The sequence below is a fragment of the Miscanthus floridulus genome, chromosome 2 (genome assembly GCF_019320115.1).
Source record: "Miscanthus floridulus cultivar M001 chromosome 2, ASM1932011v1, whole genome shotgun sequence".
Lineage (NCBI taxonomy): Eukaryota > Viridiplantae > Streptophyta > Magnoliopsida > Poales > Poaceae > Miscanthus > Miscanthus floridulus.
This window is the reverse complement of record NC_089581.1, coordinates 30,746,225-30,752,224: the sequence shown is the minus strand read 5'-3', so window position 1 is coordinate 30,752,224 and position 6,000 is coordinate 30,746,225.

The window sequence follows — 6,000 nt, the reverse complement described above, 5'->3', positions numbered from 1 at the left end:
CTCCGTCAGAGAAAGGTCAAGAACCCCTCACAATCACCACGATCGGAGCTAGAGATAATCACCAACCTCCACTCGACAATCCTCATTGCTCTAAGCCATCTAGGTGGTGGCAACCACCAAGAGTAACAAGCCAAACCCGCAGCGAAACATGAATACCAAGTGCCTCTAGATGCAAACACTCAAGCAATGCACTTGGATTCTCTCCCAATCTCACAAAGATGATGAATCAAAGATGGAGATGAGTGGGAGGGCTTTGGCTAAGCTCACAAGGTTGCTATGTCAATGCAAATGGCCAAGAGAGTTCTCTAGAGTCGGTCAAATGATATTTATAGAAACCCCCAAACAATAGAGCCGTTGGCTCAATTATTGGGCTGACCGTGGGATGACTGGACGCACAGGTCATGTGCATCTGACGCGTTCAGTGTGGTGACCGGACGTGTCCGGTCGCTGCGTCTGGTCGCAGCCTTACCACCACGTGTCCCTTTCAAATTGTTTGGCCATTGATGCCCAACGGCTATCTCTGCGCACAGTAATACTACGTGATCAAACACGCTGTTAGAAAACGACCAGACTTGGGAGACGTAGCGTCAGGTCGAGTCTAGAGAGCTCCTAGAGCCACTCTGGGCTGACCGGACGCTCCCAGTGTCTGATGAATTATTGCACTAAAAACCGAGACTTGCTGGTTCACACCGGACATGTCCGGTGTGGCGACCGAACGTGTCCGGTCGCTCTCTGCAATCCTGCATCGGGCTATATCACTTTGACCTGACGCTGAACAGTAATCATCAGCGTCCGGTCACTCAACTAAGCTAAAGTCCAGTCACTTTCACTTAGTCGCTCACCTTAGGTCCAAATATTGGACACGTCCGGACGTGTCCGGTCACTTCTGTCTGACTACCCCAAGACTGGATAAAATACTAGACGCGTCCGGTCACTCTGTGACCAGCGCAACTAACTCCTTTTCAACTCTATCTTCTTTACCCTTGCTTAAATGTGCCAACCACCAAGTGTTTCACCATGTGCACATGTGTTAGCATATTTTCACAAATGTTTCAAGGGTGTTAGCACTCCACTAGATCCTAAATGCATATGCAATGAGTTAGAGCATCTAGTGACACTTTGATAACCGCATTTCGATATGAGTTTCACCCCTCTTAATAGTACTGCTATCGATCCTAAATGTGATCATACTCACTAAGTGTCTCGATCACCAAAACAAAAAAGCTCCTATCAAGTTTCACCTTTGCCTTGAGCTTTTTGTTTTTCTCTTTCTTCTTTTCCAAGTCCAAGCATTTGATCATCACCATGCCATCACCATCATCATGATTTTCACCATTGCTTCATCACTTGGAGTAGTGCTACCTATCTCATAATCACTTTGATAAACTAGGTTAGCACTTAGGGTTTCATCAATTCACCAAAACTAAACTAGAGCTTTCACAAGCTACATCCTCGTTGTAGCGATTCATCCACTTAGAGGTTCACGCGTTAATAGGCATCACACGCCTAACCCACAATCGGGTGCCGCAAAACCAACACAAGATGGGGACCCACAAGCTACAAGCAATCCACTAAAGTACCTTTTGGCTCTCCGCTGAGAAAAGGTCAAGAACCCCTCACAATCACCATGATTAGAGCCGGAGACAAAAACCTTCCTCCACTCGATGATCCTCGCTATACCAAGCCATCTAGGTGGCGGCAACCACCAAAACAAACAAGTGAAACCCGCAGCAAAACATGAACACTAAGTGCCTCTAGATGCAATCACTCAAGCAATACACTTGGATTCACTCCCAATCTCACAAAGATGATGAATCAATGATGGAGATGAGTGGGACAGCTTTGGCTAAGCTCACAAGGTTGCTATGTCAATGCAAATGGCTAGGACAATGAGCTTGAGCCAGCCATGAGGTTTAAATAGAAGCCCCCATGAATAGAGCCATTAGGCACCATGAGCAGCTCACTGGGGGCTGACCGGACATGCCGGTCAGGAGTGACCGAACGCACACCTCCAGCGTCTGATCGCTCGATGAGCACCACATGTCCCCTCCTATGAACCTGAGCTACTTATCACCAACGGATACTTGCCAACACTCGCACGATTAAAGTACGACTAGACGCACCACACCATGACCAAACGTGGCCACATGGAGTCCCATCATGTGAGCGCCAACAATGCTGAGCCACTGATCTGACACGCTGCACCGATGATAGGATGCTCCACCATAGCGCATCTGATCACTTCCAATAAGGTTTCCGAGCAGCTAAAACATGACCAGACGCGTCAGGTCAAGCATGACCGGACGCGCCCCTGCATCAGCTCACTCCTTCCTTGTCGCCAAGCTTGCATCAACACATGTCACTAGCAACCAGACTCACCACCTGTCGGCACGAAAATGTGTCAACACACAGCAAGCCAGAAGGGTCTGCTTGATGGAGCTAGAGATCCATCTGGCTTCAACGCCGGGATAACCAATCCTGCGTACTCCTCCCAAGATGTGCCAGTCAATTTGACCCTACAATTGACAAGAAGAGAAAGTTTATCAGTAATTTAAGGTGGAACATGCCGGTCTATGCCCAGACAGTTCCAAGTGTGCTGCTTCGGGAGCAGCCAAACATAAAAAGCGACTGAATAGCCGATACGCACAGAAATCGACTATTATGGACTGTAAAGCTCGTGGATAGCAATTAAATTTATGTTGACAGGAACAATACACGTATATGTAAATGAGATCATTAGCTAGGTGGATATTACCAGTATAAATCATTGATCTGATGAATCTAATGAGAAAGGATATAACATGCGAACAAATCGACTATCTAATACAAACAGATCTACATACGCTCTGAATCTAATCTGTTACCATCAATAGTGAGGTTCAACTAGATCGATGTCAGCTATGATGATAATAACAAACTAAACCCAGAGAATCTATAAAACCATTCGCACTTCGATAGGCTTTCCGAAAGACATGCTATACATGAAGGCTTGGATGAATCGGCTAAAATAGAGAACTACAGTGTGTGAACAATAGACTATTTCACATGAACAAACCTATGGACTCCTCAGACTCAATCTGCTATCTCTAATAGTGGGGTTTGACTAGATTGATGCAGCCATAAAAAAGACAACAAATCAAACCTTTAAAGTACATAGATCTATTCACGCTTAACAGAACCACGGACGCACACTATAGGCGTTAACGCTCAGGCGATCGGCTATTTAGCCGATGCAGGCATAACAAATAGCTAAGGTCATGCCTAATCAGGAACAAATCTACTAACTAGCGTCCTCTAATCTACAATGCCATTAGTGGGGATCGACCGGATCGTTACAACCATAATGGTGAACTATAAACTAGATTCAACTAGCCAGCAAACCTCTTCAAGATTATTCATGCCTTAACCGCATACTATGCATGATCAAGATCGAAGTAAAAACAACCGATGAAATGTAAACTATCACTCAAGGTAAACAATATCGTGTTGTAACAAAATGAACGACAGGCTTAAAGGATATGAGGCCGATCTAAGATTCACAGATACATTTTCATCATCAGAGTATGAAACAAAGTTATTACAAACCAAGTTTGATAGATAAAAGTGGAAGCAAATTAAGTTTGAAAGTAGCATTTGCCAACATAGTTTAATGTAGTGCCAACATACGATCACAGTCCACAAAAGCATGTAGGAGGATTAATAAAGAAGCCTGCCCAAGGCTTACTCCTCATCCACAGCGGGATAGAAGCAACTCTTACAATAACCATGATACACAGTGCCATCTGCAACAATGAGAAATAAACCCTGAGTACGAGAAGGTACTCAGCTAGACTTACCCATCATAAACCAGAAATAAAATGACTCCAAGGATCATGCAAGGATGTATATGTGAATATAGCTTGACAACATTTTGCGTAAAAAGCGATTAACTCCATTATACGATTATAATTCTGTCATCAAGTTAATTATGACTATCCATCTCTAAATTAGCAACTATCCTATGCCAAACATGTGGTATATCATTTTAAGAGCATACAATAGTAACCATAGCAGGTATTGTAATTCCAGGTTTATCCGAACCATCATATTCCATAATATAGTTACTACGATGTTGGGGCTAGCCAAGTTTCTCACTATTCGGGAGAGACGATGATTCGAATCGATTTCAACCAGCTGGGAATTTATTCCTAACACAAACCTAGGCAGACCAGATCAAGAGTCACCTTAGGTCACCTATGGTACAACTCAAGTACACATTTCGTGGGTTCGCCCAGCGCCGCACAATTAGGGACAACCAAATGCCAGGACATTCAGGCCTAGCCTACCCTTGGGCTTAGTCTAGCTCCCCGCACATCCTTACTACCATCTAGAGTGTGCACTCTTACAGAGCAGGGCCCGGCCTGAGTTGAGCTACTCGGCTTCATGGTTAGAATGAGTTATCCGGCCAGCTAAGTGATAGGCATGCGTTCAATCTTGTTAGAAGTGCCAACAACGGTACGGTCCTTAATTGGCATAGACGAAATCACATGAGTCAAGCTACCATAGACTCTGCCCAGCCTTGATTTACTTTTACTCCATGGTTCTTTTCCATGATAGAAAATATAGCCAACCGTGCTTCGGTATCCACCAATATCTCGCAGGTGATAGGAAATCACCCGACTTCTACCGGTATAACCATGGCTAAGCATATACTCGATCCTGGACCTATATAGGATTAAAGGTAGTATTTTTGGACAAGGAATTTATATGCATCAAGTGGTTCCAATCAACTCTTATAACCTAATGTATCAATCACAAGGACTTGAGTAATATTTTATAAAATACTGGGAGACTTAAAATGCTCCGGGGCTTGCCTTTTAGAAAGGAAGTGGGGCGGTGGTCAGGGAACTCCGAAAGCTCTTGCTAGGGTCTGCTCCTCGCTTTTGAGAGCTACGGCTTGAGGAATCTCCTGCTGGTCCCCTTCCTCTCCTTCGTTGAACTCCAGCAACGTTATCTCCTCTGTCGCTCCTAGATGCATGAGTATGGCATAAGATATTGCGAATGCATACATGTTGACAAGTATATTATGGTGATACATGATGAATGGATTCTTGTAAGCATTCTTAACAACATGGTGTTAAAGTAATAACAAGTGCATCACATTTTACTGAGTATGTGCATATCTCTTCTCGATTATTTAATTAACTACTTCAACAATGCATTTACTATACCGCAAAACGACAGCTACTTGTTTTACTCATAACTGAAGTTCTACTTATCCAAATACGGTGATCTTAGACTTTCTGAAAAGCTTATAAAATTATCTACAACTTTATTTTAATACTCTCACTGTTATTCAAGAGTTATGTAGGGAAAACAAATTATTCAATTAAATCTATCCAGAAAGTAAACCTTTCAGACAGCATACTTGTAACAGCTAGAACTCAAAAACCCTAAGTCATATGGCTGTGAAAATTTAACACAAGGTAGATTAGTAAGTTATTTACAACTTTGTTATTAACAAGTTTTACAGTAGAGACCATTATCCATATGAAATCATCCACACAATCAAAACTATACATGCAGTCTTATATTTGAATGATAAAGCGATAATTAGTTATTTGTATACAATCAATGACTTCTAAGCCTTACCATTGACATCAATAGTTACTATACATCATAAAAACCATAGAAAACATCATGCTTAAACACAATCTAATTATTTAAATGCCTTTATAAATTTTAATTAAATAATTAGGGTAAATAAAAAACATATACTAAAGGTGCATCATAAATTCTTAAAAATTTACAGTGGCTTACTAGTGCTACCAATAGACTACTGTACAAGTTTCATGCCATTTTACCAAGTAAAACATCATATGCAAAAATGACAAGGCATAAGGGCTTAAAATAGCATAAATAGGAAACCCTAGTGAAAAGTGTCAAGCAACAGATCTTATATTTTTCTTAGCATCCATATGGTACTATGACAACCTCCAATAAATTTCATGAGTATTGGAT